A 26136-nucleotide genomic window follows, 5' to 3' on the forward strand; every position below is an offset into this window, starting at 1 on the left:
CCTGTTGGAGGTTTTGAGGATGTTACTGACATAAGTGATGAAGGGAGTCAATGGATGCAGTATATTTGTGTTTTCAGAAGATTTTTATATAAAATAGCCCACAGAAGGTTGATCACAAAGTTGATCACAAAGTTAAAGTAGGAGGTAATGTCCTGGCATGGGTTAAAGGAGTAACGACCAGACTGAACATAAAGTAGAAATAAATGGATCATTCTCACATTGGCAGACTGCCTAGTGAGATACCATGACGATCAATACTTGGGCCCCAGTTGTTCACAATATACATCAATGATTTTGAAATGGAGGGCCAAATGTAATACTTTCAAATTTGCTGATGATTCAAAGCTAAAAGGATTCTGTGTTGTGAGGCGGATATAAAACATTTTAAGAAGGATTCAAATAGGCTTCATGGTGGACAATAACATGGCAATGCAGAAAAATGTGGTGTTATTCACCTTGGTAGAAAAACCAGATGTGCAGAATATTTGTTAAATGGTTAGAGGTTGGAATATGCACTTGTGTAAAGAGATTTGTGTGTTATTGAATCAAAGAGTCATACAGCATAGAAACAGGTTCTTCCTCCCAGCTTGTTCATGCTGACTGGGTCTCCTGAACTGAACTGGAATCATTTGCCTGCATTTAGCCCACAAACCTTTCCTATAAATTGTACCTGTCCAAACTTTTTTAATTGTTGGAATGCTACTTGCCTCTACACTTGGTCTGGCAGCTTATTCCATATACACACCTCCTGCTGTGTGCATAAGTTACCCCTCATATCCCAGTTAAATCTTTCCCCTGTCACCTTAAACCTATGCTCCCTAGTTGTGGACTCCCCTACCCTGGGGAAAAGACCTTGGCCATTCACCTTATCTAAGCCCCTCATGATTTTATGATTTTCACCCTTCAGCCTCCTACACTCCAGGGAAAAATCCCTAGCCTATCCAGCTTCTCCTTATAACTCAAAACTTACAGTCTTGGAAATATCCTTGTAAATCTTTATGGCACCTTTTCCAGTTTAGTTCCATCCTTCCTATAGCAGGTTGACCAGAACTTTATGCAGTACTCCATTGCGACCATACCAATGTCTTGTATAGATGTAACATGACGTCCCAACTCCTGTACTCAGTGCTCTGACCGCTGAAGGCAAACATGTCAAATGCCTCCTTCACCATCCTGTATACCTGTGACACTACTGTCAAGGAACTATGTACCCCCTAGATCTGTCTGCTTCACAACACTCCCCAGGGTCCTGTCCTGGTTTGTCTTCCCAAAATGCAGGAAGTCACATGACACCAGATTATAGTCCAACAGATTTATTTGAAATCACAAGCTTTCGGAGCGCTGCTCCTTTGTCACTTCACCTGATGAAGGAGTGGCACTCTGAAAGCTTGTGATTTCAAACAAACCAGTTGGACTACAACTTGGTGTCATGTGACTTCTGACCTTGTCCATCCCAGTCTAACACCTCCACCTCCACATCATGGTTCCCAAAATCAACACTTCGCATTTCTGTGCATTACATTCCATTTTCCATTCCGTGGCCCACTGGCCCAAAATGTTCACACTCTTATCTAGTAAGTCACTGAAGACAAACAGACACATGCAGCAAGCTATTAAGAAGACTAATGGAATGTTTGCCTTTATTGCAAAAGATTTGAGTACACGACTAATGAAGTCTTGTTTCAGTTGCATCAAAGCTTGTTTTGACTACGTGGAGTACTGTGGGCAGTTTTGGTCCCTTATCTCTGTAAAGATTTTATTGGCATAGAGAGAATGCAATGAAGATTCACCAGACTTGTTCCCAGTATATTGGGACCGCCCTATGAAGAGAGATTGTGCAAACTTGGCCTCCATTCTCAAAAGTTTCGAAGAATGAGAGGTGATTTAAACTAAATCAACAAAATACTTAAAAGGAGAGGCAGTGTAGAAGCCGGGTCCCCGGTATGGTGGGACCACCCTAAGAGGAGAAATTGTGCAAAACTTGGCCTCCATTCTCAAAGGTTTCGAAGAATGATACAGAATTCAAATGAAATCTACAAAATACTTATAAGGACAGACAGTGTAGAAGCAGGTAAGATATTTCTTCTTGTTGGAGAATCTCACACCAGGGAGAACAAGTTAAAAATAAAGTGGATTTCAATTAGGACCAATATGAGAGGAATTCATTTTATTCAGGGGTTGTGAATCTTTGGAGTTTTCTAACACAGAAACATTCAATTCTGATAACTCAAAATTGAACATATTTAAAGTGGAGGTAAATAAATTTTTGATTCTCAATAACGTTAAAGTTATGGGGATGGGGTGGTAGAAGGCATTGAAGTGTTCGATCAGCCGTGATCACATTAAATGGTTGATCCGGCTCAACAGGCTGAATGGCATATTCCTGTGCCTATTCCCTAAATGATGCATGGTGCCCGACCTAAACCAATGTTTCTGTGATTGACGTTCAGTGAAATCTCACCTCTTCCTATTGAAATTCTAGTTTTGTTTGACAGTGCTTTAGGAGATATTGAGTTCTTACTCTTTCTAAGAGCTCTGACTGGTAGCAAAGGTTTTTTCAAAGTAACCTTTATTCACTTCCCTGTAACCATAGACAATTACTATGCATGTGGTTGAGTCAATGCTCCTTTCTCACATTGTCCTCATTCTCATGTACTAATGATGTTAATGTGGCATAGCTTCCCATGCACATACTTAGTAACTATTGAAGGATTAACCTGTTAAACTGAAATGCCGGTGGTATCTCCATATATTTAATTGTTCATTAAATAAGAGGAACAAAGTTTAGCTTTTAGGGTGTGAGGAGTAAGGAGAGATAAGTGACTGTCCAATTTCCTGCAATTTTTTATACATTGTTTCAGATTCATGAGATAAAATAAGGAGGTGAGGATGGAGGTGTTAGGGTGTGAGAATTGGGAGAGCAATATTGTTAGCTTGACAAATTGTGTTTTATCCTCAATCAATTTCTCTTACCACATGAATTGCCATCCTCCTTGAAGATTCAGCAAGAAATAGTTAATTAATTCACTCAGTAACTTGAGGGTAACATACCTCAAAGTTAGTAAATCATATTCATTTTGATCCAAATTGGATTAAATATGCAACAGGTGACTCATTTTTAGACTTACACTGGAAGTTAAGTCTCCACACTTCAACTCCCCCTCCCACTCCCCCAAGGACGTGCAAATCCTGGACCACCTCCACCACCAAATCAAAACCACCCAACAACTGGAGCAAGAATGCCTCATTTTCTGCCTCAGGACCCTACAACAACACTGCATCAACATTGACTTCAGTAGTTTCCAAATCTCCCCTCCCCCCACCTCATTCCAGATCCAAACCTCCAAATTTGCACTGCCCTCTTGACCTGTCCTACCTGTCCATCTTCCGTCCCACCTATCTGCTTCACCCTCCCCACCAACCGACCACAATTACCCCCACCTGCATCTACCTATTACCTTCCCACCTACCTTACCCTCAGCCCCACCTCCACCCCCTTTTTATCTCTCAGCCCCCTTCCCCCTCCACATTCCTGATGAAGGGCTTATTCCTGAACCATCAACTCTTCTGCTTCTCGGATGCTGCCTGACCTGCTGCGATTTTTCAGCACACATTTTTTGTCTCTGACTCTCCAGCATCTGTAGTCCTCACTTTCTCCACAGAACGTTATCGCAGAGTTAAAAGATGGAATTATGAATTATCTGCTCCCTCAGCTTGTACTTGTCAGCATGCAGAAACCTAGTTTTCCAACAACATGAGCTGTGAACTTTTATTTGAGAGAATTAAAATTGAACCTAAATTGGTTACAGATAGGAATATAAGCACAGGTTACCCAGGAGATATTTTGTTCAGAATACAGTGGAACTTCATGTCAGTGGAAGGGATAAAACAGCAGTTCATTCAACATTCTAAATCAATTCATAAAAAGGTTTATATACCATTGAGAAAATTGGTTCATATCAAGTAGAGAATAGTTGCACAAACACAGGCATCAAATGAAAGATCAAAATCTATAACTGTGATTGATAGTGCACCTTGTTTGAAGAGCATGCCAATAATATGTATTTTGCATCAGTGTTTACTGTGGAGAAGGACTTGAAAGATATAGAATATAGGGAAATAGATGATGACATCTTGAAAAATGTCCATATTACAGAGGAGGAAGTGCTGAAAGTCTTAAAAAGCATAAAAGTGGATAAATCCCCAGGACGTGATCAGGTGTACCCGAAAATTCTGTGGGAAGCTAGGGAAGTGATTGCTGGGCCTCTTGCTGAGATATTTATTTCGACGATAGTCACAGGTGAGATGTGAGAAGACTGGAGGTTGGCTAACGTGATGCCACTATTTAAGCAAGATGGTAAAGACAAGCCAGGGAACTATAGACTGGTGAGCCTGATGTCAGTGGTGGGCAAGTTGTCAGAGGAATCCTGAGGGACAGGATGTACATGTATTTGTAAAGGCAAGGACTGATTAGGGATAGTCAACACGGCTTTGTGCATGGGAAATCATGTCTCACAAACTTGATTGAGTTTTTTGAAGAAGTAACAAAGAGGATTGATGAGGGCAGAGCAGTGGACGTGATCTATATGGACTTCAGTAAGGCCTTCGACAAGGTTCCCTATGGGGGACTGATTAGTAAGGTTAGATCTCCTGGAATACAGGGAGAACTAAGCATTTGGATACAGAACTGGCTCAATGGTAGAAGACAGAGGGTAGTGTTGGAGGGTTGTTTTTCAGATTGGAGGCCTGTGACCAGTGCAGTGTCACAGGGTTCGGTGCTGTGTCCACTACTTTTTGTCATTTATATAAATGATTAGCATGTGACCTTAAAAGGTATAATTAGTAAGTTTAAATATGACACCAAAATTGGAGGTGTAATGGACAGCAAAGAATGTTACCTCCAGTTACAACGGGGTCTTGATCAGATGAGCCAATGGACTGAGGAGTGGCAGATGGTGTTCAATTCAGATAAATGCGAGGTGCTGCATTTTGGGAAAGCAAATCTTAGCAGGACTTATACACTTAATGGTAAGATCCTAGGGAGTGTTGCTGAACAAAGAGACCTTAGAATGCAGGTTCATAGCTCCTTGTAAGTGGAGTCACAGGTGGATAGGACAGTGAAGAAGGCGTTTGGTATGTTTTCCTTTATTGGTCAGAGTATTGAGTACAGGAGTTGGGAGGTCATGTTGCGGCTGTACACAACACTGATTTGGTCACTTTTGGGATATTGCAATTCTGGTCTATCGGAAGGATGTTGTGACACTTGAAAGGGTTCAGAAAAGATTTACAAGGATGTTGCTAGGGTTGGAGGATTTGAGCTATAGGGAAAGGCTGAATAGGCTAGGGCTGTTTTCCCTGGAGCGTTGAAGGTTGAGGGTTGACCTTATAGAGGTTTATAAAATCATGAGGGGCATGCATATGGTAAATAGATAGGCTCTTTTCCCTGGAGTGGGGGAGTCCAGAACTAGACGACATAGGTTTAGGGTGAGAGGGGAAAGATATAAAAGAGAGTTATAGGTCAACCTTTTCATGCAGAGGGTGGTGCGTGTGTGGATTGGGCTGCCAGAGGAAGTGGTGGAGCAATTGCAACATTTAAAAGGCATCTGGATGGGTATATGAATAGGAAGGGTTTGGAGCAAAAGCTGTTCAGGGTTTCCTGATGAAGGGCTTTTGCCCAAAACATCAATTTTCCTGCTCCTCAAATGCTGCCTGACCTGCTGTGCTTTTCCAACACCACACTCTCGGCTCTGTATTGCCATCAAGTTAATGTGAAGCCAATTAAGATGCTTTCCTACATTCAATGTGTTTTATGAATGCTAGCTCCTGTTAGTTTGCAATTCTAAAATCTCATCAACCATCTGAAAATCCTTGTCCTTCAGGTTGAGAGGAAGATGGTTAAAAAGCCCATCAAAACATCTAACCTAAAAGCCAATCTCACCAGTATACACAAGGTAACTTCTTATAGCTAACACTAGCAATCTGAAAAGGGTTTCCAAAGACACCTAGTCATTAATATTCATCGCCTGAAAGGTATAGGTCCCAATGAAGTCAACTGGCTCTGCTTGGAGACATGGTGGCAGGCTGGCTCAGAGGGGCAGCATGGTAGCTCAATGATTAGCATTGCTGCCTCACAGCACAGGTACCCAGATTCAATTCCACAAAGAGCACTATCAATCACAATTACAGATTTTGATCTTTCATTTGATGCCTGGCTGTGCAAGTGCAATCACTCTCTACTTGAAAGATCCATTTTTCTCAATAATATTCACAGTACCAGGGACTTGGGCTACTGTCTGTATGGATTCTCCCTGTGCCTACATGGGTTTCCTCAGGATGCTCTGGTTTCCTCTCACTGTCCAAACATGTGCAGGTTAGGTGAATTGGCCATGCTAAATTTGCCTATAGTATTCAGGGATGTGTAGGTTAGGTGCAATAGTCAGGGGAAATGTAGAGTTAGGATAGGGGAATGGGTCAGGGTGGGTTACTCTTCAGATGGTCAGTATGGATTTGTTGGGCCAAATGGCCTGTTTTCACACTGTAGGGATTCAATGAAAACATCTTGATGACAAGTATTGTTGAAACACAGTTTTTAAATCTGAAGCAAAAACAGAAGTTGCTGGAGAAACTCAGCAGATCTGGCAGGATCAGTGGTGAGAAATCAGAGTTCAGTTTTCAAGTCCATTGACCCTTCTTCAAAATTTCTTGAGAATACCTGCTGATGCCCAGACCTCATACTTTTCCTTTCCCAATCTATCACCACATAGATAACAGTCTGTTTTCCATTTTTGCTTTCAAAGTGGATAACCTCACATTTATCCACAATATGTTTCATCTGCCATGCATTTGCCCACTCACCTTGTCTAAGTCACACTGAAGCATCGCTGCATCCTCCTCACACTTCACCCTCTCACTGAACCACATGTCACCTGCAAATCTGCAGATATTGTATCTTGTCCCTCTTCTAGAATTTTAATATATATTGTGAATAGTTGGGGTCCAAGCACTGATACCTATGGAACCTCACTAGTCACTGCCAGCCACTTGGAAAAATACCTGTTTATTCCACTCATTGTCTCTTTTTTGCCAACCAGTTCTCCATCTATGTTAGTACATTGGCCCCAGTCCCATGCACTTTAAGTTTACATGCTAATCTCTTACTGAAAATTCTCTGGAAGTCCAAATATCCACTGGTTCCCCCTTATCACCTCTACTGGTTGCATCCTCAAACATTCCAGCAAATTTCTCAAGCATGATTTTCCTTTTGTAAATCTATGCTGACTCTAATCTGTCACCAATTTTACAAGATCTCTGTTATTAAATCTTTTATAATGGACTCCAGCATTTTTCCTACTACAGGTGTTAGGATAACCATAGAGTCATAGAGATACAGCACAGAAACAGACCCTTTGTTTCAACTCATCCATGCTAACCAGATCTGTTTTCTCTCTACCTCTTTTTAAAGTGTTGAATTCGTTGGCTTTACAGATTCAAATTTTAGTTGTGACTTTAAGACATTAGGATGACGAGGCATAGGAGAAGAAGTAAGCCATTCAGCCCATTCGGTCTGTTTTGCTATTCAGTGAGACCTTCGCTGATCTGATAATAGTCAACTCCCATTTCCTGCCTTTTCTCCATAACCCTTGACTCCCTTATTGATTAAAAAGCTATCAATGTCATTTTTCAAACTTGGATATACTTAATAATCCAGCATCAATAGCCATATGCAGCAAAGAATTCTACAGACTTACTACAAGAGAAGAAATTCCTCCTCATCTCTGTTATAAAAGTGTGATGCCTTATTCTGACATTATGCTTTCTTGTCCTAGACTCTCCCATAAGGAGAAAAGTTGTGTCTTCATTTACTTTGTTAAGATCCTAAGTATCTTGAGTATTTCAATAAGGTCACCTCTCATTCTTTTAAATTATAATGAGAATAGGCTCAACCTAGCCAACCTCTCCTCATAAGATTGATACCAGGATGGAGAGACAGCCTAGTGAACTTTCTCTGGATTGTATCCAATCCAAGGGCATCTTCCTTTGGGGCCCGAAACTATTCATAATATTCCGTTATGGAATTAATATCTTGAGAAGTTTTAGCAAAACCTCTTTACTTTTATATTCCATTCCCTTCAAAATGAAGGTCAACATTCCATTTGCCTTCTCTATTTCTTGCTTAAATTTTGGTGAATAATGGACGATGACTCCCAGATCTCACTATTCTATAGCCTTTTGCAATTTTCTCTATTTAAATAACAGAAAGATCATCTTTATTTTCTCCCAAAGTGCATGCCCTCACATTTTTCCAATTTACTTTCCATTTGCCAAGCTTTTGCCCACTTGCAACATGTCTATATCTCTGCACACTCTTTGTGTCATCCTACCACTTGACTTCCATTAATTCACACCTCCACACATTTGGCTCCAGAACTTACAATTTTTATTCATGACTTTGATGAGGAAAGTGAAATAATGGTAGCACCATGACTGATCCCTGTGGCACAACGCAAGTTAAAGGTTGCTATCCTGAAAATGCCCCTGAAATTACTCCACAGAGGCTGGTATCCAGTCACCAAGTCACTCTTTATTTACACGTGGAGAATCCTGAACACTGACCCAGCTCCCTCAGAGTGAACACAACCTCCTGTTTATATCTGTTAGCCAGGATGCATTGATTAGACTAGATTAACAACCCCAATCAGGGAATTCATATTCTATGAGGTCCACCTGGCTGACCTTATTATACCTAGTATGTGTCCCCCCCTCTGGGTCCGAGGATGTAAGCTGGCTCTTTTTTGTTGTAGCTCTACCTGGAGTATTTTGGCACTGGGTCAGGTTCCTCCAACTCTCCTTCTGATACGGGTAGTGAGTAATGCAACATAGCTCACCTCTTGCACCTCTTGTCTTGGAAGACATTCATTCTATTCTTCAGGTAGTAAAGGCATAGAGGCAGCAACATCTGCCATATACATCTCAGATTCCAAGTTCTCTTCAATGCTTGACAGAGGGTGAAATCCAGTGGGTTCCGGAACAGTCTGAAAGGGTAGCGAGGAGCCAGGCACATTTTTCTCCTGCACCATTTACAGGTTTGCAGTTTTCATATGGTCCTTGTTGAGGACCATTGCACCTCCCAGAACTTGATATGTCACCTCACATTGACCATGCCTCGTACCCATGCAGGGCCATTTCTGTGGTTCCTACACCAAATTTTATCCCCAAATTAATCTGTCTCTCTCACTTAGCAGAGATTTTGTCTGGCATTGGTGTTCCTGAAGTTATTTCACCCTCCCCACCCCACCTCCCACACATCGTGGAAGATCAGATTTAACCCAGTGTGGAGTCTTCTTCCCATTAGCAACTCTGTTGGAGCTACCCCTGTAATTGCATGAGGGGTGGTCCTCTAATCAAATAGGAACCAGGACAGTTTGGTATCGAATGAGGCTGTAGGCTGTTTCTTTAAGCCTGCCTTCAATGTTTGGACTGCTCTTTCTGACAGTCAAAAGGATGATGGATGTTCTGGAGCTGTCCTTATGTGTTGAATACAATTTGACTTTAGGAAATGCTCAAATTCCCTGCTGGTAAATGATGATTCATTATTTGTGGCCAACACTTCAGGGAATCCATATATTGCAAAAGATGTGCAGTTTTTATATCATTGTCCCCATATTTGACGAATGAATGCCATGCATATCCAGACACTTTCAGTGGCCTTCCACAATGACTAAGAACATTGAGCCCAGGAAAGGGCCTGCATAGTTAACTTGTAACTGAGTCCAGGGTTTACCCGGCCGTACCCATGAATGTGGGAGAGCTACTGGCAGTTATTTTTGTCCTTTTTATGTAGATTTAACAGGGGTTGTGATCCGTTATTATTACAAATTCTTATCCGTAAAAGTATTATGGAACATCCTGTGTCCAAACCTTCCTTCTGGGGTATTTCTGGCCCATTAGCCAAGGTCCTGGATGCACACGCTGTTAGGTTTTCCTCTTCATTGGACCAACTATACTACCCTGATGTCACACAGGGAGGCATCCCTTGTCATATCAGATTTTGCTTGGATTCATAGTGTGGCAACACCTTAGAGTTGTTCCTTCACTTCCCTGAAAGCTATGGCCTGGCTTTGCAACCATTTCCAAGGTGGACCCTTTTTAAAAAATTGTTGCAAAGGTGCCAGAATGGAGGCCAGCTTATGTAATAATTAACGAATCCAAGGGAAAGACCTATGCTCCAGTACAGACTTGGGAGCTGGGGTACCTTTGATCGCTCTCACTTTATCTTCCAAAATGTGCAGCCCCAGTCTTGTTGATTCTGTCACTCGAGTAGGTCACCTGGAGAGCCTCGAACACATACTTTTCCCCTTTTAGGTGTACGCCCGCCTGGGAGAAACATCTAAGGATTAGGCCCAAGTTCTCTAAGTGCTTCTTATCGGTCTTGCCTGTTATTAGTACGTCATCTAGATAATTGGCAACCTAGGGTACACCTTGTGAAATTTTCTCCATCGTCCACTGAAAAATTGCACAGGCTTACAATACCCCAAATGGCAGCCTCATATATTGGTACAAACTCTTAAGCATATTAATTACAGCATACATCTGGGAATTCTCATCTAACTGCAATTACAAGTATGCATGGCTCATGCCCAGCTTTGTGAAGGACAGACCTCTTGTCAGCATTGTATATAAATCCACTATGCAAAGGATTGGGCATTCATCAACTTGCAAAAATCAGTTTACTAGTTTTAAAAATCCCTAAAAAGGTGAATTGAACAGTCGGACTTCACAATCGATATGACCGGTGCTGCCCATTCTGCAAACTGGACTGGATTGATGATTCTTTTGCTTTCCAGCCTCCTGATTTCTGCCTCTGCATTTGCCCACAAGGCAAATCATATTGGGTGGCCATGCAGAATTGTGGGATTGCTTCCTGGTCAATACACAAAGTTGCCTTGGCTCCTTTGATAATTCCTAGAGCTACCCAAAAAGCTTCCCGGTATTTAATTAGGACTTCACTCAGGCAGCCATTTTCCAATCGAAAAATGTTGAGCCAATCTGGTTGAATCTTTCTCAACCAATTTTGCCCTACCAAGTTTGGGCCTGGGTCTTTTACTACAATTGGTAGAAACCGAAACAGAGATTGGAGCTGAAGTCATACCCTTAATCTGTAAAGATTCCCTGATATACTTTTTCAGTCTAGCTGAGGTCTTGCACAAACTTAAGGGTTGGAGTCCATGACAAATTTTGATAAAAACTGGTTCAGTGATCACTGAAATGGCTGCCCTGATATTAACCTCCATTTGAACCGCGTGGCCATTTAACCAGATGTTTATTTTGATTGATTCTGATTTGTCGCTAAGCAATTTACTTATTCCAGACCAGATGAAGGTGGACTTTCCAGGTTGTGCACTGTTCTGGATATTGCCTTTGAGTCCTCTTGCTCAATTTAGATCTAGTGGGACTCCAGTCTGCATACCGGCAGCAACAACGGCTTGCTGCTTGAATCCTGAAGAAAATGTGAACCATTTGGCCAAGGCGGCTTTGTTTTGGGGTTTTGCTGTTGGCTGACCTAGAGTCCCTCTGTTCAGGATACGTCTTGAGTGAGGCTATGCAATTGCTTTCAATCAAGGAATGTTCCCCAAACCCAATGTCCACTTCCATTGGAATAGCCTGCAACTCATACACTCCACTTGCTGCATTTTCAAATGATAAAGCCAGTTATGGTGCCTGTTTGAAGTCTAGATTAGATTACTTACAGTGTGGAAACAGGCCCTTCGGCCCAACAAGTCCACACCGACCCATACCCCTACACGTACCCCTTTTTACCAAACACTATGGACAATTTAGCATGGTAAAAACAATGACTGCAGATGCTGAAAATCAAATACTGGATTAGTGGTGCTGGAAGAGCACAGCAGTTCAGGCAGCATCCAACGAGCAGCGAAATCAACGTTTCGGGCAAAAGCCCTTCATCAGGAATAAAGGCAGTGAGCCTGAAGCGTGGAGAGATAAGCTAGAGGAGGGTGGGGGTGGGGAGAGAGTAGCATAGAGTACAATGGGTGAGTGGGGGAGGAGATGAAGGTGATAGGTCAAGGAGGAGAGGGTGGAGTGGATAGGTGGAAAAGAAGATAGGCAGGTCGGACAAGTCAAGGAGACAGTAACTGAGCTGGAAGTTTGAAACTAGGATGAGGTAGGGGAAGGGGAAATGAGGAAGCTGTTGAAGTCCACATTGATGCCCTGGGGTTGAAGTGTTCCGAGGCGGAAGATGAGGTGTTCTTCCTCCAGGCGTCGGGTGGTGAGGGAGCGGCGGTGAAGGAGGCCCAGGACCTCCATGTCCTCGGCAGAGTGGGAGGGGGAGTTGAAATGTTGGGCCATGGGGCGGTTTGGTTGATTGGTGCGGGTGTCTTGGAGATGTTCCCTAAAGCGCTCTGCTAGGAGGCGCCCAGTCTCCCCAATGTAGAGGAGACCACATCGGGAGCAACGGATACAATAAATGATATTGGTGGATGTGCAGGTGAAACTTTGACGGATGTGGAAGGCTCCTTTAGGGCCTTGGATAGAGGTGAGGGAGGAGGTGTGGGCACAGGTTTTACAGTTCCTGCGGTGGCAGGGGAAAGTGCCAGAATGGGAGGGTGGGTCGTAGGGGGGTGTGGACCTGACCAGGTAGTCACGGAGGGAACGGTCTTTGTGGAAGGCGGAAAGGGGTGGGGAGGGAAATATATCCCTGGTGGTGGGGTCTTTTTGGAGGTGGCGGAAATGTCGGTGGATGATTTGGTTGATGCGAAGGTTTGTAGGGTGGAAGGTGAGCACCAGGGGCGTTCTGTCCTTGTTACGGTTGGAGGGGTGGGGTCTGAGGGCGGAGGTGCGGGATGTGGACGAGATGCGTTGGAGGGCATCTTTAACCACGTGGGAAGGGAAATTGCGGTCTCTAAAGAAGGAGGCCATCTGGTGTGTCCTATGGTGGAACTTGTCCTCCTGGGAGCAGATACGGCGGAGGCGGAGAAATTGGGAATACGGGATGGCATTTTTGCAAGAGATAGGGTGGGAAGAGGTGTAATCCAGGTAGCTATGGGAGTCAGTGGGTTTGTAAAAAATGTCAGTGTCAAGTTGGTCGTCACTAATGGAGATGGAGAAGTCCAGGAAGGGGAGCGAGGTGTCAGAGATAGTCCAGGTAAATTTAAGGTCAGGGTGGAATGTGTTGGTGAAGTTGATGAATTGCTCAACCTCCTCACGGGAGCACGAGGTGGCGCCAATGCAGTCATCAATGTAGCGGAGGAAGAGGTGGGGAGTGGTGCCGGTGTAATTACGGAAGATCAACTGTTCTACATAGCCAACAAAGAGACAGGCATAGCTGGGGCCCATACGTGTGCCCATGGCTACACCTTTGGTCTGGAGGAAGTGGGAGGATTCAAAGGAGAAATTGTTAAGGGTGAGGACCAGTTCGGCCAAACGAATGAGAGTGTCAGTGGAAGGGTACTGTTGGGGACGTCTGGAGAGGAAAAAACGGAGGGCTTGGAGGCCCTGGTCATGGCGAATGGAGGTGTAGAGGGATTGGATATCCATGGTGAAGATAAGGCGTTGGGGGCCAGGGAAACGGAAGTCTTGGAGGAGGTGGAGGGCGTGGGTGGTGTCTCAAACGTATGTGGGGAGTTCCTGGACTAGGGGGGATAGGACAGTGTCAAGGTAGGTAGAGATGAGTTCAGTGGGGCAGGAGCATGCTGAGACAATGGGTCGGCCAGGGTGGTCAGGCTTGTGGATTTTGGGAAGGAGGTAGAACCGGGCAGTGCGGGGTTCCCGGACTATGAGGTTGGAAGCTGAGGGTGGGAGATCTCCTGAGGTGATGAGGTTCTGTATGGTCTGGGAGATGATGGTTTGGTGATGGGGGGTGGGGTCATGGTCGAGGGAGCAGTAGGAAGAGGTGTCCTCGAGTTGGCGTTTGGCTTCAGTGGTGTAGAGGTCAGTGCGCCAGACTACCACTGCGCCCCCTTTATCCGCTGGCTTGATGGTGAGGTTGGGATTGGAGCAGAGGGATTGGAGGGCTGCGCGTTGTGAGGGTGAGAGGTTGGAGTGGGGGAGGGGGGACGACAGGTTGAGGCGGTTAATGTCTCGGCGGCAGTTGGAAATGAAGAACATGGCCAATTCACCTGACCTGCACATCTTTGGACTGTGGGAGGAAACTGGAGCACCCGGAGAGAATGTGCAAACTCCATACAGTCAGTCGCCTGAGTCGGGAATTGAACCCGGGTCTCTGGCACTGTGAGGCAGCGGTGCTAACCACTGTGCCACCATGCTGTCCATTAGTAGTAGGGGTTCAGCTAGCTGGTGCTTTTGCATGGTTACATCATTAATCCTACATACTAAACAGTGTCTCAGCATCTCATTAACAGTTAAACCAAAGTTAAACCAAAGCCTCTGCCAGTTGTCTTAACTTAGTCAAAAATCCCAGTACAGATTCTCCTGATTCTCAATTGCCAAGTAAAACCTATAACATCTTAGAATTTGAGGAGGCTTGTGGTTGTAATATTCTTTTACTAAATCTGTTAACTCTTGAAAGGTTTTAGTATCTGGTGCCTTGGGAAAACTTAGGTTCCTAATAACCCAAAAAGCTGCAGGTTTACAAGCTGTCAGAGAATTACTGTTTGCTTTTCATCTGCCCCAATGTCATTTGCCTAGAAAAAATAATGCATTCTTTCAGCATACTGGGCCCAGTCATCAATGGCAGGATCAAATGAGTCAGCCTCCCCAAATATTGTAATGATGCCAAAAATGCTTATCCCAACTCATAGATAACTGTTGTGCGCACATTTCTTTAGGATCCAGATTTTCTCTCATCGTTGCTGAAATAAATCCATAAAGGCCAGCATCCCATCACCAACTCATCCTTTATTTACACATGGCGAGTCCTTGACACTGATCCAGCTCCTTCAGATCCAGCTCTCAGAGTGAACAGAACCTCTGACACTCCTTTTGTTTTTACTTTTTTTTGTGTGTGCAGGTGTGAGACACAGTGAGAGACACAAAGTGCATGAATCTTTATTCAATTTCCACCACCACGAAGATAGGAAAACACCCAGGTGGCCAGACACTCCTATTTTTTTTTCCCCCACAGTACCGCCTAACTGCGGTAGTGCTTATTTCTTTTTCCCCAGCACCCATGGTGTGTGTGTGTGCAGGTGTGAGACACAGTGAAAGACACAAAGTGCATGAATCTTTATTCAATTTCCACCATCAGGAAGATAGGAAAATACCCAGGTGGCCAGACACACGTATTTTTTTTTCTTCTCTTTTTTCTCTTTCTTTTGTTAATTTTTTTTTCTTTATATTTAACCCCCACACTACCGCCTAAGTGCGGTAGTGCTTATTTTTTCCCCAGCACCCATGGTGTGTGTGTGCAGGTGTGAGACACAGTGACAGACACAAAGTGCATGAGTCTTTATTCAATTTCCACCACCAGGAAGATAGGAAAATACCCAGGTGGCCAGACACACCTATTTATATCTGTCAGTCAGGGATCCCTGATTGGATCTGATGATTAGCCCCAATCAAGGAACTTATATTCTATGAAGTCCACTTGGCCAACCTTGTTACATCTCCCTTATCCCAACTCTTTGTCTTCTATTAGCTAGCCAATCATTTTTCCTTGCTAAATAGTACATCCATGTTCTTTTTTTATGAAGTAGCCCAATGTGTGGTATGTTATTAAATGCCTTTTGACAATACAAATATATTGAAAGTTAAATATAAATGAATGGAAATATCCGATTGAATAAGCGATTAACATCACTGCAAAAAGTGTAATTGAAACATTAGAAGGATAATTCTATTGCAAAGAGGGAATTTGTGTTGTGTTGTTGGCATGGTTCATTTTGAATGGGCTAGAAATCAAGAGCATGAGGTCAGACTGTATTTGGAATATTATGAGCAGTTTTGGGCCCCTTATCTAAAGAAGGATGTATTGGCCTTGGAAGAGGAAATTCACAAGAATGATCTCAGGAATGAAGTGGTTGAAGACTCTGGGTCTTTACTTGATGGAGTTCAGAAGGATAAGGAGTGATCCTCGTTGAAACCTACAGAATGCTGAGATGCCTGGATAGAGTGGATATGAAGAAGATGTTTCCACTAGGAAGAGAGACTAAGACCCAAGGACACTGCCTTAGAGTAAAAGGACAATCCTTTAGAACTGAGAGGAAGAGGAATTTCTTCAGCCAGAGGGTGGTGAATTTGTGGAACCTCATTGCTGCAGACGACTGTGGATGGCAAGTCATTGGGTTTATTTAAAAAAAGATGGATAGGTTCTTGACTCATAAAGGGATCAAAGGTTATGTGAAGAAGGCAACAGAATGGGTTAGAGAAACACATCAGCCATGACTGAATGGCACAGCTGACTTGACAAACTGAATGGCCTAATTCTACTCCTATATCTTATGGGTCCAATGGTTTTACGGTGGTAAAACATATTCACACTTAAGATCATAATGGTTACGTTGGATCTATCTGAAGATGTTTGCTTGTCCCAAGAATCCCATAAAATGCTTTGAAATTAGTATGTATACTAGGGAGTTTGCAATTATTTAGGTTCCCCAGATCAAGAAGCTAAAAGCTTACACATTAATTTTCTTGACAGAACCAGTCTGGTATGGTCATTAGCTCTAAAGGAGACAGAGGGCTGAATTTTACTAGAACTATACTAAGTGCAATTTTTGTTGTCTTTCATGGAAGCCTCATGGTTTTTTTCATGTTATCACTTCAAGGCTGGGATAGAGAAAATGTCTGGTCTCTCAGGGAATCCAGAACTAGGGAGAGACAGGAAACTGGAGCTGAGGACGATTGTGTTGAATGACTGAGCAGGCTCCAAGTACCACATGACATTATATTTTTATAAATGACAGAATGCTTGATGCAGAATGGTAAGAGGCATATTACTGTGAATGTTAGCCCTCTTAGCCTTGAAGTCTCAAGTAATGCTTCTGCATTAATCAGTTTTATGGGCTGATCTTGGGACCCAGCAGAGTAGTTGACTGCTGCTGAAGTGAAACATAATGAGATGATATTTGTCTTAACTGGTAGTGCAAAACATATGAATATCCATCTGCAGCCCATTTCATGTTCAGCACAATTTTCTTTTCGATTCAACTATGTGAAATACATTATGTGGAGAATAAGTCAGCCTGATGATGTTTCTGCTGAAGAAGTACTTTACCCCAATAATTTTCACAGTTTATCTGTGAGTTCTGCCTGCTATCTATCAATTGTTTGTTTAGTGAGGGAAATCACAATGGCTAGTGGATTAGAGAGGACATATTTCCATTTTCTCGTCCTTTAGTGTGGGATCACCTTTTCATAACTTTGGGTTTGCATGCCACCAATACAGGTTAATGATGACTTTGTCCAAGTGGTTTTGAAGCCAGGTTTCCCTGTCACAGTTATTGATTGCCTCACTTTATAACACTGAGCAGAGTTATAACAAGAACACAACCTTGTTTGAGACCTTTGATGACAACAAACGGTGATGACCAATGATTAAACCAAGTTGGTTAACTCACCAAGCAGAAATTTTAGAATGCTAGGTTCACTCTTTGCAATTACCTCTTGGCAATGTCTATTGACATGTAGAATCATAGGAACTTTGGGCTTTTAATCCCTCAATCCTGTTCCACCAATTGAGTGCATCTGTGGAGCATCAGATTGTGTCAGACAGCTGTAGTTGGAGACAGTCATGCCGTTTCTCCTTTTACCGGGACAGAATGTGGTATATAGTTATAAAGATGCAATAAATCTTATCTTTTTCACCTAAGGTAACTGCCTCTTCCAATGAGACTTATTCATGGTTCATTCTTTACCACAAACTACTGGAAAGTCTCTGGGATAGTGTGGGGAAATCTGGTGATAGGCTTTCTACCTTAGATACCTGGGCCTTCTTGTCACTAAAATAGCAATAGTTTTGGTAAACAAAAACACCTTATCAACCTCATGTTTTGAGATCAACAATTTAAATAACTTGTAATTTATTTAATAAGACACTTCCACCATCCTTTGTCTTTGGAAGTGATACCTCAATAAATTCCTAAAAGGTCGATCAGTATCATTTTGACATTGCTGCTCAATTTTAGACTCCTAGCAGACTCAAATCATTTCTTTCAATCTATGCCATTTTGTGGCAATGAATATCTTGACCAGTTCCATCAAATCACACCTTCTTAACCATCTAACTTCCAGTAATAACAGCCCTGGTTTGAACTACTTAATGGATTGGATGTCCACATGGATTAATTACATTGTTCAACAATGACATGACAAGATGGCCCAAGTAATAATTGAAAAATGTTTAATATTATCATATCAAATTCTTATCTCCACTTACTTAACAAAGGTGCGTCTTTTAAGGCAATAGTGTTTTTGCCAAACTAACAGAATAGGAATTAGGTACTTACACAATAACATCGCTTATCATAATTATTCATCCTTACTTTATTTTACTCCTTGTTGACATGTTTTTCAGGAATTACCGCATGTATACTTGATTTGTACAGCCACTACACAACCTGCACCATGTTACAAATGAACATATTAGACGGACTATTTCTCTGATCTTGCTGACTTGGTAGGGAGCAGTGAATTATACAAGGCAGAGACAATTTGTTTGATCACAGCTTCTGGCATTCAGTTAATTTGCAGGGCATTAGACTACATTTATTATTAGTGTAAGACTAAAAATTCTGGAAGCACTGGGCAGTCCAGTTGTATCTGCGGAGAAAGTATAGAAGTTAAAGTTCTGAATGAACAAATTCTTCATCAGGGGTGGCAAATACCACAAATAATCAGCAATTACAGAACAAAACTGTAATAAAGAATTTACTGAAGAAAGAATCAGAAGTAATAGACACCTGAAAACATTAACCATGAAGAAAGAAGTGAATAAGTATTTAAGATAAAGAGACTACGTAATTGATAAAGGGATGAGAATGAACTAATGGAAGAGAAGCATAAGAACTCATCTCCTACGTCACTTACTTTTATTTAGGTGCCTCTTTAATCTTGGAACATTGAGAGCAATCTTCTGGCAGAAGCCCTTGCCTCCTTCTGTACCCTCTTGAAAGCCTCCACATCCTTCTGGCTCTATGAAGACCAGGCTTATACACAATATTGTGAATATGGGCTGACTAGAGTTCAATATCGCTGCAACATGATTTGCCAATTTTTATATTCTGTGACCTATCCAATAAAAGCTGTTGGCGGCTCTTGCTGGACAGAATGTCCAGGGTCTTGATTCAAGGAAAAGGCCCACCAGTGGCCTTGATATTACCTGATTGCTGTGTGGTTCAGGAGCAAACTCAATGAGATCCCAACTTGTACTTTAATAAGATTGTGTCCATTGTTTAACAGTTTTAACCTTTGATCTTGCTGTTTCACTTTGGTCTTGGTAAGAAAACATAGAAAACCCCGTCCCCTCCCTTTCTCCCTACTTCTCCCTCATCTTTGGTGATACACCCATGCTGGGCATTGCAGGTAATAAAGAACAAAGAACAGTATAGCACAGGAATAGGTCTTTTGGTCCACCAAGACTGCATTAACAAATGATGCTTTTCCAAACTAAAATATTTTGCCTTTACACAATCCGTGTCTCTCAATTCCTTGCCTATTCATGCATCTATCAAGATATTCTTAAATGTTGCTATTTTTTCTACTACATCCTCTGGCAATGTTTTTCATCCTCTGTGTAAAAAACTTGCCTTTTACATCCCCTTTAAACTTACCCCCTTTTACTTTAAACTCTTGTCGCCTAGTAATTAGCATTACTACATTGGGGAAAAAGACTCAGCCTATTCATTCTATCCATGTATCTCAAAATTTTGTAAACTTGTCTATCGGAATACCCCTCCTCTTTTGATGTCTAAGTGTACTACCCTCTGTGTGAAAAGGTTGCCCCTTAAGTCTCTTTTATATCTTTCCCCTCTCACCCTAAACCTATGCCCTCTAGTTCTGGACTCGCCCACCCCAGAGAAAAGACTTTGTCTATTTACCCTGTCCATGCCCCTCATAATTTTATAAAGCTCTATAAGGTCACCCCTCAGCTTCTGACGCTCCAGGGAAAACAGCTCCAGCCTGTTCAGCCTCTCCCTGTAGCTCAAATCCTCCAACCCTGGCAACATCCTTGTAAATCTTTTCTGAACCCTTTCAAGTTTCACAACATCTTTCCGATAGGAAGGAGACCAGAATTGCATGCAATATACCAACCGTGGCCTAACCAATGTCCTGTACAGCTGTAACATGACCTCCCAACTCCTGTACTCAATACGCTGAACAAAGATGGAAGAGATTGCCACTGCTGGCTCCTTCACGCTTTCATACTCCTGGCATTATATGTAAAGCTCAGCTGCACACCACATCAGATGCTGAAAACTAGGAACTGGACCTCACCCTGTACAGCTCAATCATTATTCCCAATGCACGGTCAAGAGGAAAGAGTCACAGGCAGGAATTTGAAGATGTTGGTGGATGTGATGGTAGAGAAGAAGGCAGTAACTTTTCCAAAGAAGACCATACCAGCCTGGACCAGATAGTGGTCTGAATCAGTCCCACATACTAAGCGAAATGCAAATAACAGCAGTGCAAGGGGAAGGTTAATGAACTTCTGGTCCCACCAGGTAATTGTCTGTGCTATCTCACATTCACAGTGCCATCACTTACTCCACTCTGCTACTACACATGCCTCTCACCAAGCCTCAAGGACCATATCTCTCCCTAATGCATCCGACATGTCCACATAATAGCTCCTGCTCCATGCATTCTGACTCACTCAACTGAAACATCTCTCCTGCTCAGGTAACACAAGCAACAGCTCTTCTAACTTCTATCGTACTTGATCCCACCATTGATAAAGTTGCAGGAAAATTTGCTTCTACAGGCTGAATTCGCACCCAGGCTCACCTTCCTGTAATCTCTGGACTGGTTGCACTTGACCTGCAGCTCTGACATTGGTGCAATCCCTGGATTGCAAGGTCATGGATCTCCAGACGCTGGGTAGAACCAGACACATGACTGTCCATAACCATCCCCTATTGGCTGATCCCCTTAACTGATTGTGTCACTACTCCCTGACCTACTGCAATCTCTCCACAAAGGGTTGTTTGTATTTGACATTTGCATATCCTCATTTGCGTGAAGCACATGGATTGTGTTTATTGCTTAAATTACTGGCACATACCGCAAAACTGATGTTGGTGGGCACAGTGCTGCAAAGAGACATTTCCATCCGTTATATAACTGATTGAATGTTCAGTGTTCTCCACCATCACAAGCTGCCTGTGCTCGAAAAACAATGCAAGTTACAGACACTGCCGGCCTATAAGTCAGTGTGTGCTAAAATAAAGCAATGTGAAGCGTACAAAGGTTGACAGCCTCTGATAAAATAGGTGAACATTTAGAAAGCAACCTAAAAGCCGAAAGATGCACCCTCTGCATGAAACATGCCTGAGTCCCTGAACACAAAGTTACCTGACGGAGACCTGCAGGTCATAACTATCCCTGAGCTCTAAAGTCATGTGTTGAAGGGTTGAAGTGGTGTCTGAAGTGGTGCACGAGCAGGCATGCTGATCCGTGAGCTAGTAGCTTGTTGATTCAGCTTATGTAGCCGAGAGGTCAGGATGACTGTACCCTTGGAGCATACATTGGATGATGGCTGGAACAAGCACTCAGCTGAAGTCAGCATCTAGTTTGCACCATCTAGTTTTTCAGTAAAGGAGAGAAGATTGAAATGCAAAGGCATGGTAGTCACCACTCAGCAGTGAGAACCTGAATTACCATTTATGCCTTCAATAGAAAATTGGGAAAAGTTTTCCCGATGTTGACAGATTATTTTTGTTCACAATGTAGTTTCCCCCCTTTCTTGTCAGTGCTGCTCTCACACCAGGAATAACAAAATCTCCAACCGAAGGAAGTAAAGGACTGAACCTTTAATGTTGGCATTTCAGTTTGAAAATAGTCAGAATTTGTTCATTGGATATTTGTGAATCATGTCTTTAGCTTATAAAAGCAGTTCCAAGAGTAGAAAAAGCTGTGAAAATGAGGAAAGAAACGTGGCCACAGAGGCAAACCTCTGACTAAGGAAGGTTATAGGCAGAAATGGTCTCCAACATTAGAAAAACAAAATTCCTGCTGAGTTGGCAATCTGACTGGTGGCTGATTCCATGAATAATTTGCAACAAGGAAAGATATTATTCTGTAAACCAACTGTCGCCATGGAGACAGTGAAAAGTGTTGTAATAAAAAATGCAATCCAAATTTATCAACTGGTTGCACACAGAAATGCTGCACAGTTATTAAGTGGGAAGGGATGGAAAGGAAGGGAAAGGATCTGATACAAATTGACTGCAACAAGAGAGGGAATGCTGTACGTAATGGAGTTAATCAGAAAAACACTAACGCAAACTTTTCACTGGAAATGAGATTTGCTTTGTACAAATCCCTGAGATTTTCTGAGAATGTTGCCAAAGTCTAGATCCGAAGCCTCAATTTACAGCATTGCTGATGCCAATGTCTCTGCTGGATGTGGAGTCTATGTTATTCATGTTGCAAAGATGGTGACCTTGGAATTGAAAAAGAGCGACTGCAATGATTACAGAATTCTATCATGGCATCTCCCACCTGAGCATTGCAGGAAAAATATTTGCCCATATTTCCTTTATCATTCTGCAGCTGATTGCATCCATTCTGAATCCCACTTGGTTTCAGATGGTTTCAGAACAGATGGCATGATCCTCTCAGTCTGGCACCTGCAAGAAATATGCCATGAACGAAGGATACAACTACATTATGCCCTCATCAATCTCACCCTAAAATTCAATCATATGAGAAGAGATGGTCCATTTAAGCTGAACAAAATTGGCTATCCACTGAGGCTGTTCAGTGTGATCTCTACTTTCCATGACAAGGTCACGGGGAACGAGAAAGTGAGGACTGCAGATGCTTGAGATCAGAATTGAGAGGGTGGTGCTGGAAAAGCACAGCAGGTCAGGCAGCATCTGAGGAGCAGGAGAATCGATGTTTTGGGCATAAGCCCTTCATCGGGAATGCTGCCTGACCCGCAGTGCTTTTCCAGCACTACACTCTCAACAATATCATGGGGAAGGCCACCTTTGATAGAGTCATAATCATACAGTCATAGAGATGTACAGCATGGAGACAGACACTTCGGTCCAACCCGTCCATGCCGACCAGATATCCCAACCCAATCTAGTCCCACCTGCCAGCACCCAGCTCATATCCCTCCAAACCCTTCCTATTCATATACCCATCCAAATGCCTCTTAAATGTTACAAATGTACCAGCCTCCACTTCCTCTGGCAGCTCATTCCATACATGTACCGCCCTCTGTGTGAAACAATTGCCCCTTAGGTCTCTTTTATATCTTTCCCCTCTCACCCTAAACCTATGCCTTCTAGTTTTGGACTCCCCGGCCCCAGGGAAGAGACTTTGCTATTTAGCTGATCCATGCCCCTCATAATTTTGTAAACCTTTATAAGGTCACCCCTCAGTCTCTGACACTTCAGTGAAAACAGCCCCAGCCTGTTCAGCCTCTCTCTATAGCTCAAATCCTCCAACCCTGGCAACATCCTTGTAAATCTTTTCTGAACCCTTTCAAATGTCACAACATCTTTCCGATAGGAAGGAGACCAGAATTGCATGCAATATTCCAACAGTGGCCTAACCAATGTCCTGTACAGCTGCAACATGACCTCCCAACTCCTGTACTCAATACTCTGACCGATAAAGGAAAGCATACCAAACGCCTTCTTCACCATCCTATCTACCTGCGACTCCACTTTCAAGGAGCTATGAACCTGCACTCCAAGGTCTCTTTGTTCAGTAACACTCCTTAGGATCTTACCATTAAGTGATTAAGTCCTGCTAAGATTTGCTTTCCCAAAATGCAGCACCTCGCATTTATCTGAATTAAACTCCATCTGCCACTTCTCAGCACATTGGCCCATCTGATCAAGATCCTGTTGTAATCTAAGGTAACACTCTTCGCTGTCCACTACACCTCCAATTTTGGTGTCATCTGCAAACTTACTAACTATACCTCTTATGCTCCCATCCAAATCATTTATGTAAATGACAAAAAGTAGAGGACCCAGCACCGATCCTTGTGGCACTCCACTGGTCACAGGCCTCCAGTTTGAAAAACAACCCTCCACCACCACCCTCTGTCTTCTGCCTTTGAGCCAGTTCTGTATCCAAATAGCTAGCTCTCCCTGTATTCTGTGAGATCTAACCTTGCTAATCAGTCTCCCATGGGGAACCTTGCTGAACTCCTTACTGAAGTCCGTATAGATCACATCTACTGCTCTGCCCTCATCAATCTTCTTTGTTACTTCCTCAAAAAACTCAATCAAGTTTGTGAGACATGATTTCCCATACACAAAGCCATGTTGATTATCCCTAGAGCAAACTTGGAATCCCTTTGAGGTCTGCAAAAGGTCAAGTCAGGTTACATTCCAGCACCTCCAAGAATGAACCCACCTTTGTCTAAGAAACAACTAACTCAATGCAGAATAATTGTTTGTAGAAACCTCCCCACCACAGAACTTAAATGGATGTCGATAATTGCTAGTTTAATTCTTTTTCCTTTTCAAAAATTTAAGTTCTTCAGTTGCCTTGCAATCACTCTGAGTGCAGGGAGGACTGAACGTTTAGATTAGATTCCCTACAGTGCATAAACAGGTCCAACCAGTCCACACCGACCTTCCAAAGAGTAACCCACCTCTGTCATGCACCTAGCAATATGGGCAATTCACCTAACCTACACATCTTTGGACTGTGGGAGGAAACCCATGCAGATACGGGAAGAATGTGGAAACTCCACACAGACAGTCACCTGAGGCTGGAATTGAACCTGAGACCCTGGTGCTGTGAGGTAGCAGTACTAACCACTGAGCCACCGTGCCACCCATTTATAACTAATGCTCCTGCAGTTTCCACTCTCACTTTCTTCAATACTCTTGAATGCATTGCATCCAGTCTTCGTGCCTTGTTAACTTTAAATACCAACAGTCTACCAACACTTTTTCCTTATCAATTTTGGTGAAATATCTGGTGAAAGAGTTTCCTGCTTTGTCACCATGGCCAGGGTAGTATCTACCCCCATGATAAAGACAGATGGTATGTATTAATTGAATACCTCAGAATTATGTGGTATCAGTGTGATATCATGCTAAGTGATACTATTTAAAAGTATCAGCTCCATCTTGAATAGATACTGCTATACTTTGTATCCATCTAGAAGTCAGTTCATCAACAGCTTTACCTCATACTAAAACAATGTTTGTGATGGAGCTCCAATGTACTTAGCTGCTCTACAAATAAATGTTTTGATATTTGCTTTAAGAAACCAGTCTCAGTATTCTGGTTGCCAGAGTTAACATGATAGCTCAAAAAAGCACACCAGGGAACACAAAGACACAACAGAGGGAAGGAAGGAAAAGGAATCCCACTATTTTTCAGGGTGAAGGGAGAGGGGAGAAAAAGATAAACAATTAAAATGGAGGGTTACAATGAGGAAGAGATGCACTCAATTAGGGAGAAAATAGACAGAGGCAGAGAGAAAGAACTTCTGCTCAGCAAAGTAGGGAGGTATCAAAAGATTGGAAAAGGAGAGTGACCATGTTATTGCAGTGATGGAGAGGCTGAGAACATGTTCAATGGGAAATGCTGTGTAGAATGAGAGTCTGTGGAACTCAGTTGAATTAAGGAACATCAAAATCATACAGAAGAATACTGTTTTTGGCTGCCACCCATGAGTGGCTTTCTTGAGAGAGTGGATTGGATGCACTCAGAATTTAGCTATCCCATGCTTGAATCTAGTGTGTCATAGAACATAGAACAGTACAGCACAGGAACAGGCCCTTCAGCCCATGATATTATGCCAAACATGATGCACGGTGGCACAGTGGTTAGCACTGCTGCCTTACAGCACCAGAGAACCTGGGTTCAATTCCCACCTCAGGTAACTGACTGTGTGGAGTTTGCACATTCTCCCTGTGTCTGTGCAGGTGCTCTGGTTTCCTCCCACGGTCCAAACAAAATGTGCAGATTAGGTTAATTAGCCATACTAAATTGCCAGTGGTATTACATGAAGGGGTAAAT

General features: G+C 42.8%; 1 protein-coding gene across 1 annotated transcript in view; it reads left to right on the plus strand.

Moving 5' to 3' along the window:
* LOC140480282 (MAM and LDL-receptor class A domain-containing protein 1-like) overlaps nt 1-26136 on the plus strand; it is a 404689-nt gene that overhangs the window by 17719 nt on the left and 360834 nt on the right. The window lies entirely within an intron of this gene.

This window comes from Chiloscyllium punctatum, chromosome 8 (genome assembly GCF_047496795.1).
Source record: "Chiloscyllium punctatum isolate Juve2018m chromosome 8, sChiPun1.3, whole genome shotgun sequence".
NCBI lineage: Eukaryota > Metazoa > Chordata > Chondrichthyes > Orectolobiformes > Hemiscylliidae > Chiloscyllium > Chiloscyllium punctatum.